Raw genomic sequence first — 15,350 nt, 5'->3', positions numbered from 1 at the left:
TAAAATGCCATTTGCCAATAATGTTACCAAAAAAGAAGATTGGGGCGGGGGTGCGTGGTTTGAGGGCGCGAATGATATCGTATGGAATTGTGCGCACTGCATTTGGGGGGGAAAGTTGCAGGACTACCCACCACACCCTTGCAATGCTAGATACTCCTCCGATTTGTGTGCATTGGAATGTGTCCAAACCAGGATACCTCGATGCCCTTTCATTTGCTGCTATTAAAAAAAAATAACATCCTGCTTAGCAGTGCTGGAAATGGAAAGAATTTACTGGGGGAACTCTTCCCCACCCCCATTCCCTTGGGGGCAGATTGTCAGTTGTGTGGGGGCAGGACTGGGGGGAGCAGAGCTAAGTTTCGAATGATGTGTGTGCCCTGAATAGGATGCTGGCTGCTATGCATAAAAACAAAGTGCATTTTTGGAATACACCAATGACTACCAATGCTTTAAACATGTCTGTGCTAGTATTTCAAACGTTCATTCTTTCTGAGCATTCAATGCACACTTGGTATGGTCCTCATTTCCTCTTTCAGAATAGTCACCATGACAGTAAAATGTGTGCAAAGCATGAGACATATATTCAGGTTTTAACATTGAGCCTGGTGGTCTACACAATATGTCGCTTCGGCAAGACAGTTTTTGCCAGAAGCTCAGCTCCGTCTTGTTCCGGCCCAATTCCTCCCCTGCTGCCTTGAGTGCAATCTTCTGCTTACCCTAAAACACAGAACAACATAATACATACCTCTAACGCAACAAAACAAGAAAAGATCATCACAAACCACAATGCATTACACGCAACCCTGAACAAGAAACTTAGCCAACCACGCACACTGCTCTCACACCAAGCAAAACATTACAACCATCAGACACAAACAAGCACACAGGGATTTCTAAACTGAAGCTACGAACAGCACATTAAAGCTGCTTGCGTTTTCCCTCTCAATCCCATTAACAAAGAATCCCCCAGCCCTACTTCCTGTTTAGATCCGCCAGAGCGCCAAGAGACCACGCAAATGTCAGCAGTGCGCGGTACAAGACCACATAACATAAGTTGGCCTTGCCGGTGGCAATTCCCAGGGAGATCAAAGTCAATGTTCTGTGAAAAATATATACTTTTATTTGAGAATACATGACACTGTGCAAGTTCTCGAAAAGCCAGGTGATCTGAGGGAAATGGGGCATGAATGCTGAAAAACACCTTGCACCTAACCAGATTGCCCCTCTAAGAGACTGGCCACTATAAACATTCAATACTATATGGGTTCTCTTCGAGACTATTGTGGGTGGGATATCACTGGAAAACCTCCCTTGTCTCCCACTAAGGGTTCGTAATAGGGGGTGGCACCTTTTGGGAAACTTCCAAATGACAGGGGCAAGAATATCAAGAGTGTTGGATAAAGAGTTTAAAGTTAGAGAGGGGTGTGTCAGGGTGGGAGTCAGCCGTAGAAGGAGCAGAGTAGGTAGAGGCAAAGGCAGCCACTGACCCTCTTTTCATGGGTCAGATGACATTGTAAACGGGAGGCAGTGCCGGGCTTACCGATGCAAGAGGAGAAGAGAGCGATCAGTCCAGGAGAGAGAAGTAGTGAGAGGGATAGATAGAAGGATGTCGGTTGAAATGAGAGCATCCAAGGTGTGGCCAGAGGGTAAGATGGAAAGAGAGAGAGTCGCAAAGATTGTGGAAAGGTCCTGAGGAATCAGATAAGTCTAGATGGATGTTGAGATCAACCAGTAGGAAGGGAGTTGAGAAGAGGAGGAAAGGAGCGAGCAGGCCAGGTCAGACCATTCCGAAAGGAAGAGGCAGGGCTGACCAGGTGGCCGATAGAAGGTGGCTAGCAGGAGTGAAGAGCTAGGAGAGAGGGAGAGCCTGCAGACCAGACACTGAAGGGATGAGTAGGCCTGAGTGGGAATAACAGACACAGGGATCCACTCTGGGAAGATCATTGCTACTCCTCCACCTGGTCTGTTTGGTCTAGACAGAGAGAGTATCTTGTAGCTTTCCAGGAGAAGTGTGTCAAAACTTGTGATAGAGCTATCCTTGAACCACGTTTCAGTGAAGGCAAGAACATCAAGATCCAGGAGTCAAGGAGGTTGTAGATGTCAGAGGAGTGTAACAGCTGAGTGAGTGTTAAGCGTGGCAATGTGGAGCAGATTGCCATCTTTGAAAGACTTACAGGAGGAGCAGGGGACAGTGGTCCTCCTCCCTCCCCATAAGTGGCGAGAGTGCCTAAGGGACAGAGTTAGAAAAAGGCAGAGGAGCCAGGGACAGCAAGGGAGCCGGGACCGCAGTGGATGAGAAGGGAGCCAGTCCGGGAGGGCCTCCAGGGGGCAAGGGAGCCGCAGATATTGGGCCTCATTACAAGTACTCCGGTCCAGACTTAAGGCTGCCGGTATAACCATACCGCTCCCGTTTCCGCGATCGCCGAATTATGACCTGCAGACCGGAAACAGCACCACCATAAACCGCCACCGCGGAGTGTAAGCACCCATAAACTTCACCTGCACGGAAACCCCTCAGTTACCACCAACACTAAACACTGCAAGGATCACAAGTAGCATGAGCATGGAAACACCGCCACAAAAATGGTGCTAAAACCGTGACCACGGTGGCGGTATCGCTGCCACCGCAAACATGACGTTAAACAGTGCTTGGTGACCCGAATCAGGCCACAGGTGTACCAAATGAGCCCAGCTGGACCCAGCAGGCCACTGTGAGCCTAAAAAAGGGCCACACCCAGGCCAACTCCAAACAGAACCATGCAGGCGGAAGCTCTAGTAGCATTGGGACTGGGCCTACTCAACCAACAGGCAGCACTGCACATGATGGCAGTAATGTTGCAGAGGAGGAGGCGGAGGAGGCGCAGGCGGCAATTAGCTAACCCTGTACCCATGGCAAACCCATGTTGTCCAGCCGGCACCCCCCCTGCAGGCAGCCAGCAATACCACGCATAAGGGCCTCACCCTGGAACCTTACCCCAGGACAGATCCACACATTATACCGGCTGGACCGTCCAACAATCCTGTACATCACCACCATGATGGAGGACAAAATCAGCAGCCACATTGACATCCCCACCGCCACCCACCCCCTACTAAAGGTTGTGTCAGTACTGCATTTTCTTGGCACCGGAACCTATTAACACACAGTTGGTGAGCTGCACGGCCTATCACAACCCTTCTCTCTAAAATCTTGGTACAGGTACTGGATGCCCTGTTGCGCCATGCGTCTGAACAGATCGCCCTACTCCGTACCCTTCCCCTGGTCATTGCCACCAAGTTGGCCTTCCATGCCATTGCAGGCATGCCAAATTGCATAGGTGCAGTCGACTGCACCACATCGAGCTCACAGTACCACATGCTATCGAGATGGTGTTCCGCAATAGGAAACTGTACCACTCACTGAATGTACAGATGGTATGTGATGCCGCACAAGTGATAACACATTGCTGCACACGTTTCCCGGGCTCAACACATGACTCAATGGTACTGCAGAATTCGACATTGCCACGGTACATGGAACGCTATGCTGGACAAAGCACATGGCTATTAGGTGAGTACAGCTGCCAATGCACCGGCCCTGTGGAAGGGGTGTGTGTGTATCCAGGGCAATGAGCAATGTGAGTGGGCTGCTGCGACTGCACATGCATCACCCCTCCGGCCATTCACTGAATAGACAGCACAACCCAAACATCACAAAGCAACAATAACAGGTTGCCACAGTGTGCCCGTACACACCCTGACACATGACACACAGCCAATACTGCCACTGGCCCATACACCTGTAGCCACTGCATACCTCCACCCATAATATGCAGCACTGCCCTCCCAATGCACATGATGCCTGCACATGAGACATCCTGCATCGACAACATCATCACAGTTGACTGATCGACTCTGCCATCTGTGCACATCACTGCACAATGCCATACTTACCAACCAATGTCACTCGCAGGGCAAAGTACACATGCACACCAATGCGTTGGTCAATGTCCAGATGCCAACGTCCACTACAATGACCAATCACCCACCGGTCCAACCACTGCATGCCACAATTGCATGAATGAATAATGACACAAGATTGCACTGCATCTGATGAAGACATGATACAACAAACACTGACGTGTCCCCCACATCTACATCCCATGTAGGTGATGCTGGATATGCACTCACGCCATGGCTGATGACGCCTGTACGGAGGCCAAGGAACAGGCATGAAGATGCGTACAACAGGGCACACGTCTGCACACGTGGCATGATTGAGAGGACATTTGGACTACTGAAGGCCTGGTTCCGCTGTTTGAGCAGATCTGGCGCAGCACTGCTGTACAGCCCAGTGAAGACGGGTAAAATTACGCTTGTTTGTGCCATGCTGCACAATCTGTGCCTGCGCAGGAACATTCCAATGCCCCCAGACGCAGATGGAGATGGCTCCACCTCCTCCTGGGGGTGCACTAGATGAACAACGAGCACAGGATGCACTGATTCGCATTTAATTCTGAAAAACTGCACATTAACAGCATTGCATGGATATGACGATGGCAGTAAAAAAATGGATGTACTGCAAATGAAATGATGGATGTCCACTCATGAATGTTTTTTCAATGATGATATATTCATAACATTACAACAGGGAAGAAGGTGCAATGGTTAGGGAAGCTGTACACCCGTGCCCACCCACCACCCAAACGTACCCACCCCCAACCAGGCCCCAACACACTAACTCCCTAATGGACCTCCCCCGCCACCCAAACGTACCCTCCCCCTTACACCCTTCTAGTCCACATGTGTCCTGCAGTGCCAAACACACATGCCATCATTTGTGTGTGCGTTTCGGCGCTTGTGAATCCTTGCCCGAGGGCCCCGTTAGCCCACTTGAGCGCCTCCGTGGACTGGCAGAGGTGGATCTTGATGGGGTGGTACTAGTGGATGGCACTGTAGCTGGCATTGGTGGCAAATGTGCAAGATATGCCTGGTTGGCAATGATCATGGACTCAGCCATTCTCCAAGTGTTGTCATTGCCCTCCCGCACATGGCATGCCAGGGTCACTATTGTGGTGGCGAAGCGTCCCATCGACCTTGAGAGGTGACGTACAGATGTGCCTTAGCTCTCCCTCTGCAGCCTGGATTCCTCAAGCTGCCTTTCCACCAGCTGGGTGAGGGTAGCCTGCTGCTCCTCCATCCGCTGCATGCGGGCATTGAGCTCAGCCATTGAGGGGGTAGGTGACCTCATTGGACTGCGGAGTGATGTGAGGCTGGACTCCAGGTCATGGAACGATGCCAAGTCATCAAGGTTGGGCGCCTCCCCCTGTGGCCCTAAATCAGACTGCAGTGCTGGGGCACTGTTGTCGCTACCTGCTGCCTCCTCTGCAGTGCATATACTTTCTGTGGTGGGTTGGGCAGGCAGCGTGGAGATGTTGGTGCTGGTGGCCGGCACATGTGTACCAGATGCTACTGGGGGCAGACTTGCAGAACTGCTAGCAGCATCCTCCTGGGCAGGGGCGCTGGCTTGCACATGTGCAGGAGCCGATTGCCTGGGCTGTTGTGCGGTGTCACTGTCACTTGATATGGCTGTGGGGACACAGAGGGCATGCAATTAGTTGTGTGGTGGTGCCTGATGGGTGCATCACATGCATCAGACAGGTTGATCAGTTAACAGTAGCATTTACATGCATGTGCTTGTCGACGGTCATGTATTGTAGTGATGTGGATCGTCATCTGGATTATGATTGTGTCCTTTGGGCCACTCATGCACTGGCTGGGGGGTTGTTAATGGGTCCTTTGGGCCACTCATGCACTGGCAGGGGGGGGGGTTGTTAATGGGTCCTTTGGGCCACTCATGCACTGGCTGAGGGGGGGGTCTGTTAATGGGTCCTTTGGGCCACTCATGCACTGGCTGAGGGGGGGGGTCTGTTAATGGGTCCTTTGGGCCACTCATGGCCTCAACATCTCACCTCTTGTGGCAGTCCTTGACGCTCCTCGCAGTCACGCCCACAGCGGTACACTTGCGTGCAGCTTTCGCCCAGACTTCCTTCCTGCGCTGCTGTGTAGCACGCCGTTGATCAGCACTAAACAGCATCTCAGCATGCTGCACTATATGGTCGACCAAAACAGTTAGCTCGCCTAACTAAAGCGCTGTTTGCGTTGCCTCTGGGCTGGAATCCTGGCAGACATGCTGGTGGTCCTGTTTGGCTTCTCACTGTGTGGATTCTGCTTGTGCTGACTCTGGATGGCATTGGTTTGTGCTTTATATGATGGCCGCTTCTCTGTTTCCGGTTTTCACGATCATGGTATTTCCACTTCCGTGGCGAAGCACACGGTTTTTACACTACTTGTGGCACCGCTATGTCCATTTCTGTGGGTGTTTCCATGGCGATGGTGACACCGTTTCCGCGTCGGTGTGGTGCGCGCGAACGACAGCACGTAATCGGCCGATCTTTCCGCAACCTTGCGGATGGGGAAACTATTACAGTTGCCACGGAATCACTGCATTCCGGACCGGAAAACTTGTAATGAGGCCCACTGTCTTAGTGGGTTGCAGGTTCACCAAACAGGAGGAGGCTGACGAGGTTGTCAATGTGGGGGGTGTCAGCAAGGAGGCAGTGGTGAGGGTATAAGGGTGGTTAGGAGTCTGCAAGGGAGCCAAGGTGGGCAGAGCTGGCAAGGGAGCCAGGGATGCCAATGGACTGGTGGCCGGGGAGCTGGTGCAGAAGGAGAAGGAAGGTTGATAAGGCGAGGGAGGAGCGGAGCCTATCAAACAGTAGAAGGTTGGGTTGAGGACCCTGAGAGGACCGGTCTGCTTTTCTTTCCTAATTTAGTCCCCAGGGGGGGGACTTTCTTCACTTCCTCATCACCTTCTCCGTATCCTAGGCCAGGGTCTCTGCCGCTCCATCATCTGCCGCCTTGGGGACACTTCCTCCTCCCTGTTCAGGGCCTCTGCCATTTCCTGTTCTGCCTTTCTCTTGGTCAGAGCCTTTGTCCTCAGGTTCTCAGTCTTCCCGTTCTGCCTTCACCTAGGCTAGAGCCTTCAACTGCTCTGTCATTCCCTCATCAAAGGACTCTGCCTTTGCTTCCACTGACCTTTTTTCTTTAGGGTTGTTGCCAGGTCTCTAGTCCCCTGCCCTTTGATCTCTGCTTCAGTATGCTTCCTTTTCTGTATTTCTGGTCTCCCGCTTTCAGTCTCCTCTGGTCTCCAGGATTTACAGTCAGTCTCTCCTATCCGAGTTATAAAAATCACCCTCTCTTCTCTCCATAAGTTAACATTCATCACTCGACTCCTGGTGTTACAATCTTCCCAGCAATCTTCCCCTCTCTGGGTCTTGCAATCTTTTCTTCCACTCTAGGTCTTACAGCCAGCACAGCCCCTTCCTCTCTGCTCCAGCCATCTTCTCCCTCTTTACCATCACAATCTTCTTCTCTGTACCACAAAACTCTTCCACTCTTGTTAAGGGAGCTGGCCCTTACATAGTGCTTGGACTGACTAGCCTCTGACTGATTGGCCAGAGGGGTCACATTACTGCTCTGGGCATGCTCCATGGCAGGCATGCTTTGTAGTCCTGAGTTTATGGGGGAGGTCTTTAAATGGGGAAGCCGCAATCTTGGATCCCACTTTAGTCTGTTTGTTGCTGGCGGGGAATGGAATACATGTTTCTTCTTTGTTAAGTGCTGATATCTTGTCTCTCGCTTTTAATGGAGGCTGCAGGTGATTCGGTCTACATTGTGCTGGCAATTGTGAATTAGACATGAGTTTATTATTATTTTTTTTAAATTGTATAAAGCGTGAACAAGGCACTGATGCGTTTGAGTGCTGCACAAGATTTAAATATATACAATTGTAAAATAATACAATTTTCATAAAATATTGAGAAGTAAGAACAAAAATACAGGAGACACGAAACATCCAAAACACTGTACAGAAAAACCAAACATATCTAGTCAGGAATGATACAAGTTTTCATACAACCACAAGACTAAAAACAGAACATGCAGGAGGTAGGCCAAGCAAGTGTCGCCTTCTCAATCTAAAAAAGTCAACCAAATGAGATCCACAACCAGGCTTCCAAGGATTTCCTACATTTAAGACAGTCTGGAATCGTACCCGAGTGAATCTAGGTGCATTTCCTCCCCACTACTGTGTATCTTGCTGTCCATGCTTACTTTGAGTTTGGGTGCGTTTCCCACTGCTGTGTACTTTGAATCTAGGTGCATTTTCTCCACTGTCCTTCATTATTGTCTCCAAGAAGGTTAATTAGATGTGCTTTGAATTATTTGTGTACTGCACTTAGATGGAGTTACGGGGTAGGAAATGTCTTAGAAGATGTATTAGGTTGGCCCACCTCTGTGCTTAAAGATTACGTCAGTATAGCTTGCCATTTCTCTGGGTCCCTGGTGCTGGACCTGATAGGTTGATATTAGCCTGCTTACAATACCTGTGGTTATACCTGGATATGCAGGTAGCCTAGCATTGCAACTAGAAGGAAGCACATGCATGTTAACACATGTGGTACACTTAGAGCATTTATGCCTACCTTGCTCATCCTGCTCAGGATGCCCAGAGATATATGTTGGTAACCCTTAATTGCACCTATGACTTCTTAATTTAGCCATTGCAACGCACAGTGGTTACATGCAGGTATCCTGGATATCGTGCTTATTAGACTTATACTACCTTGGTTAGCGTTTGTAGAACATGGCGGATATCTGGTAAGCCTAAAAAGGTAACCTGTCTATTGCACTCAGATTCCCTTTAGGCAAGTTTCTATGGTAGCCGGTCTGTCCCACCAACAAAATGTCCTATGCCACCTAGTCTACTGCAAGTCTATGAGGGTAGTTGGCTTTTTCTTCCCCACAGAAGATCAGATGATACAGTGACATCGAAGATAGGCTCCATCTGAGCTTAAGGTATGCGTTAACGCACCACTGGTGGACATCCGCAGTAGGCACGGACATCCATCCATGCACTCTAGAATGCAGCTTCGACTATGTCAGATTCGGTCTAGCTGGTGACATAACCGTTTTGCACTGAAACACCAGACATGTCCCAACACCTCTGCCATTAGAATACAGCAACAACCGAGCCTCCCACACTAGCACTCTCTGTGACCTCTCACAGCACCCACCTACGTGCCTGACCTCTTAGGTTGTTTACTGGAGCAAAGCCAGCCCTCCTAAGTCATTCTCATATCAAATATTATTGCTTCAAGTAGCATTCATAGTAGTTCCAAGAATGTATAATTGCTTGTAATGTTTAAGGGCTTGTAACGTTGTCTCGTCAGAACAAGAAGCGGAGCACCGACATCCTCAAAGAATCCAGCCCACATAAGGACTATCAAGTCCTCACAAGACTCATTGAATTGATGAGCTCATAGTGTAACGCTCACCTGGTATTCACGGGGACGTCACTCAGCCTGTTCTGACCTCTTACGACCTCGAACCCTTCCGTGGAGTCTACTCGACTGGAGACTGGGCGTGAAACACAGGATTGGCAGAGTTTAACACCCTATTGTCTGTGTGTGCTTGAACCCCTTCTTCCCCGGGGTCCAAACCCTCCCTTTGTTCTACAGCTCACCTTGTTTTCTTGGAAAGTGGGCTTTCCGTCCTGCTTTCAGCGCAGGGGCGTGTTGATTGATGTGGGCTTGTTGCTGCCTAGTTACTTCGCTGGCAAGAGTCTGACAGGTAAGTATAATGAGTCTTTTGAACAGTTCTCTAACTTCGTTCCTTTCCTTCCTTAGATGATGGCCAGCGTCAGGGGATGGAGACGTGCTGCTGAGATGAGTAGCGCTGAAGGTGAATGAGAGCGCAATGAGACCCTTTCGTATTTGTATTGAAATAAGAGTTATTTTTCTCTGTCGTTTAGGACCCGCAATGTTTTCAGCGTGGATGCCGGTTATGAAGAAGAAATGCAGTGAGTAAGCGCGGTATGCGGCGCCTCTAGATGTTTCCACGCTAACCTGGAGTGTCTTTTCCCTCTTGCAGATGGATGACAAGTTCCAGAGACAGAGTTCCCCCAGAGCGCTTGGGATTCAGGTAAGCGTTTGAAGCTTGTACAGTCTTTAAAAAATAAGCGAAGATTTGCTGAATGCTAACTAATACCTTTTTTCTGTTCTTTTCCCTTTTCCTTAGGAAGCGGCGTGCCGGGATGGGAATAACACTGCTGAAGATGCCCGCAGAACAGAAGGAGCGATGAATGATGGGCAGAAGCGCCGCAAGGTAAGGCTGTTCCTAACGGTGTTCTTGTTCTTGCAGGAGCTGAGCGCAGAAGAAAGATGCAGGCCTACTGGAGACCGATCCGAACACGGTGAGTGTCACGCTGCAGGTGCAGAAAACAAAGCATGTTTCTCAGCCTGGGCATAACTTAAATAGCCTCTCGGTATCCCAGGTGTCTCTGGGCTGAACCACACCCAAAAGACTAGACTGCACATGCAGTTCTGGGAACTGAAATATGTGGGGGCATCCATCTTGTCCCCATCAATGCACCAAGTCCAATCCCCAACGTTATCCTATGGGAGTGAGTGAGTGAGTCTGGTGCCACAACCGCCAAGTCTGACTCCACGTGGGTCTTTGGAGAAATGAAGAGGCCCTTGAGGGCCATGTAGGTGATCGCGGCCTGGCTCCAGTCTGACATCTTGGAGGGCTGGGGACATGAGGGGCAGGAATCATGACACATTGAAATGTAACCAATAAGATGAACCCTGGAAGCACCGTACAATAAACTAAAGATATCCTATTTAATGGAGCACTTGGATCTAATACCAAGAAGACTTCTAACTAAACCACGAGTATCCCTTAAACGTTACAAGCAATAATATATTCTTGGAACTACTATGAATGCTACATGAAGCAATACCATTTGATATGAGAATGATAAAATAATAAACAATGGAAGAAAATATCGGGTCTGGCTTGACCTATAGCTACTAAATGTAACTATTGAATCACGGTTGCTCAGAATAGGATGCACATTGATGTATGGGGATTTTGTAGGATAATGATATGGAATGTATGGTTTATGGGAAAAACCTTTGTACATGAACGCAGTATATGATTTACATGCACAAAATTGTATTGCACACATTGTAATTAGATTTGTGCCTTGATAAAGCCTGGTTAAGGACGAAACAGTTGCACGTGCCTCCAAAGGGAGTATGTTGGCACCATCTAAAAAATGTGAAAAAATATCTTTTCAAACAGTAGAATTATTTTGGTCCAGAACCAGTGGTCGAAGTGAGCGGGAGCGGTCGGGAGCGGTGCTCCTCTACTTTTTTAAATTACCTTTGACAGCTCCTATACTTATATTTAAAAAAAAAAAAAACGTTCCGGAATGGTTTCGTTTTAAAATAAAAGTGTAGGAAGAAGTTGAAACTTGCACTTTCAGTGCATTGCACTGAACGTTCCCTTAAACAGCAGGTGCAAGTGTTTGGGTGTGTTTATTTAAATGACGGCTACAATACCATAGGTTAGGAGGTAAACTATTCCAATATGATACTATTGCACCAGAAAAGGATACCTTTGTTGAAAAAAACAAATTGAGGGACTTCTAGACACAATAACTCTTGGCTGCGGCGAACTCCTAAACCCCCAGATACCTTCAATTCTGCCAAACAGGAGGGGGGTTTAAAATGAACAGCTTTGTAGGCAATAAAAATGAACTTAAATAAAATTTGGACATTTAAAGGTAGCCAATGAAGAGAAATTAAAATGCGGGTGATGGGATAAAACGTCTTTGCCCCAGACACCCCCTTTGGAGGTAGGGGGCATTTGAAAATACTTCCTTTGGTTACTCTGGTCTTCCCCAGTGGCTTTCTTATCCCAACTCTGTAAGTGCATCTGGTTGGTTTACCCAAAAGGGAATTATCTATGACCAGAGATATGCTTACTGTAGATGGCTGCTGTTATGGACTTCGGGGAATATCATACTTAGGTCGCTGTAGCAAAGTCAATGTAGTCACTTCACCACAGAAGCTGCCTACTGCTCAGGAAATAAAAAGGAAATAAAAAAAAACAGCCACTCAATATGTGGTGCTCTGTAATCTGGCAGAATGTGGGCATGATATGGACTGCAGCCATTTTCAAACCCAATTACCTGAATAAATGGTGCTCATTTTTAGAAGCTGACAGGCATCCTCCAACAGAGAAGGATCTGGAGATTGGAATGAAAAGAAGGAGGGTGGATCGGTGCATGCGGATGGAGAGGGCGTCCGTAAACCCCGAGTAATGTCCTGTCGTGCCCAACCATCAGTGGTAACGATAGGCCGCAACCGAGAAACAGGGACACAACATTCAGACCACTGGTGTCATATGGACAGAGTCCAGTTGACAGCGGCTTTGCGCCAGGGGACTGTTTGGAGACAGCTGAGATAGCAAAAAACGCTTTGCACTAAAAGAGCATCCTATGGGAGCGGTCATGGTTTGTTGCTGGATCGCTAGACCCAAGGGCTTAGCACTTGGCCTTGGACACCCGAAATGTCTTCAAGGACTCATTAGCCTTGGCCCCAAAAAGAGCATGTGCAGAAGTTTAGATTGGACATCGAGTGTGAAACCCAAGGTCCTCCTCCAAGAGTGTCTTATCAGGACTGAACCACTGTGCATGACACACACCACACAATCTACCATATCAAGGTCTGATTGCAGGATCTGGCAGGCAGCATCATTTTCATCACTGACAAGGTAGTTGAAACCATCCCTTATCGGCACGGAAATGGTAACCTACAGATTGAAGGTACACTTGGCCAATGCACATGTAGCATTTACAGTTCACAGGGCCAGGCTTCCTGATGGGAAAACCTTGTGATCCATGGCATCCAGCATCTTGCTCTCATCGTCAGGGGGAATAATATGGAAAGGACATGGACTTCAGGCCTGCTCTGCAAAGCTCTAGCAGCAGACCTTTAGTGAGGAAACCTGTATACGAGGGAACCAGGCAATCCTTCACAAGGTCCCGATCCACCACAGTGGTGGACATCGATTTCTCCCATTTCAACAACATAGATGCAGCAACTACCAAACTGAAAGGTAATAAGATCTCCCTAAGAAGACCCTTGTCCAGTATACCCGACCGGGTCGTATTGGCCCAATGAGAGCAGACAACCCCATGTCTCTGTAGAGGAAAAATTAAATAAGGCATGATCATATATGTACTCCATCATTATGTAACAACATATTCTGCTTGTCATACGCCATGTCAAAACAATGTACAATAAGGGCTTTGTCTCAGTCAGAAATAAAGAGCAAGGTGTGGCCTTGCCAAGTCTGAGACCACCCCTTATCATTGGCACCCATGTAGCCCTGGGAGTAGAAGATACCTGGACCCAGGAAGGGGGTCACTTGCAACGAAGTCTTGTGTTACCGCTGGCCATTTGTCTGCTTACTGCTTTGACTAAAAGTGTTCATCAATCCAGTGGATTCAAGTGGTCCAAGACGTCAGATACCCGCTGCTCTGCGGCCTCACAGAAGGGCCGCCGGGTGCACTTCCCGGTGTTCCTCTGGGCCCAACAAGGATGATTTTGTTGGAGGGGAGAACTGGCTGGAGCGCCCGGAGACCTCAGGAGGGGCAGACTGAGCAGACACTGATGCATGAGCCAATCTGAAAATCATGGGTTGATGAACACAGGTAACCACATTAATGTATTGAGATGTCATATGTAATATTGTCTGAAACTGGTCAGAATATCTGTAGTTGGATTTAAAGCATTACGTCTGTCTGGAGTAATAGGAGGGAAGGTACCCTGCCTAACAATTTATCTGAAGTAAAAAGAGTAAAGCGATTGACCAGCAAAGTTGTGAAAATCAGCGCATCCATGCTCCCTACTGACTTAAAGAAGACAGGAGACCATGATGGTGGCCACAGTACTTTAGGACCAGGTAGGGGCAAGGAGGAATGTGTTCTATATGTATGCATGGATGAGCACCTTGTGATTGTCTAGTATCAACCCAGACCTTGTTACTTGAAACCCTCAATGTGCAAAGCAAGTTGCGACCCTGCTTTATATTTCACACACTCCTCTATCCTAGTACGGGAGTTGTAATAGTCAGTATTTCTTCCAATTATGTGTCTTGTCTGTTGACCCCTACCTACACACACCAACGAAGAACCGACTACTGCTCTGCATTGTGGGTAGAATAATGGTAAAAATTAACTAAGCTATCTGAATCTGAGCAACACCTGCGGGTGGCTCTGAAATTTCTTTAACTGGGCCCAGGTGATGCATGAGCCGCAAACTAGACATGATAGAGTGGTTAAGTTCATGAGCCATACCCATTTCGCCAGCCACCGGACTCAACAGCGTCTCAATGCAGATGGGATTAGGAACAGAACTGGGTCCAAAATAAGCCATACCTTGTCTTCACCCCCCATCCCCAAGAGAATGGGTTCAGGGCAATCTAGACAAGTGCTGCTCCCTTCAAAAGGGAGTCCAGCCCATGTCATGTTTACTCACTACTCGCCAAAAACATGCAAGTACCTAAAATAATGGCACAAATATACGCAGACCGAGTCACCTTGAAAAAACTCATAGATGAAGCTCCAGGAGCAAGTAAAATCCATGAAAAATGAATGCACAGACCTGCAAGTCCTGACCCACAAAACCAAATACAAACAGTTATATTCAGTCCTCCAAGGACAGCCCCTGCTAAAAGAAAGCCCCAAAGACATACTGGACACTCAAAACCTGGCTATTTTGAACAACTCACCAAATCAGCGAGCCGATAGCCCGATTCCTCACACCTACCTACCTACCTACCACCAATCCACACCCAGACAACCAATGGAGTCCCGTTTGCACTGAAATGAGAGCTCAGATTTCTAATTTGTTCTCACCTTCCTCAGGCACGTTTTGAAGGCTTTCCAGTTTCTACCCTAAACTCCAGCACTGGCATATTACCACTCATACAGCTCCTGGGAGGAGGCAACACCACAGTCACGGTGCATGCCCCTTGGAGCGCCACTGACATATTTAACATGGTCCAGAGATTACCCAAGATACGAGAAGATCCTGTCAAATTCCACGAAGAGCTCCAACTAATAACAGACTTACCACCCCACATGTGTAAATTTAAACCAGCTACTGCGGGCATTGATAACTCCGGACACATTTGCTCTGCTTAAAGCACAGGCAAACTGGCCGACAAAAGAACACACTGCGCCCAGAGATGTTAAAACTTTTACTGATAGACTACTGCAAACGATTCCTACAATTTGTCCCTGAAAAACTGATTGGGCCAAGATTAATTTGTGCAAGCAAGCCAAGGGAGAACACCTGAGGAGTATCTTGAATGACTGAAACGATGTTTTGAAAAACAATCAAGGATTGTGGATGCTGCGATTAGTAGCACAGTTCACTATGGGGTTGCAACCC

At 48.3% G+C, this 15,350-nt stretch overlaps 1 protein-coding gene across 1 annotated transcript in view; it reads right to left on the bottom strand.

Moving 5' to 3' along the window:
• Positions 1-15,350, bottom strand: part of HYDIN (HYDIN axonemal central pair apparatus protein) — a 3,273,799-nt gene that overhangs the window by 2,146,845 nt on the left and 1,111,604 nt on the right. The gene's annotated exons all lie outside the window — the stretch shown is intronic.

Source organism: Ambystoma mexicanum, chromosome 1p (genome assembly GCF_040938575.1).
Source record: "Ambystoma mexicanum isolate Mex_15411 chromosome 1p, UKY_AmexF1_1, whole genome shotgun sequence".
Lineage (NCBI taxonomy): Eukaryota > Metazoa > Chordata > Amphibia > Caudata > Ambystomatidae > Ambystoma > Ambystoma mexicanum.
This window is presented reverse-complemented; position numbering and strand designations above follow the sequence as displayed.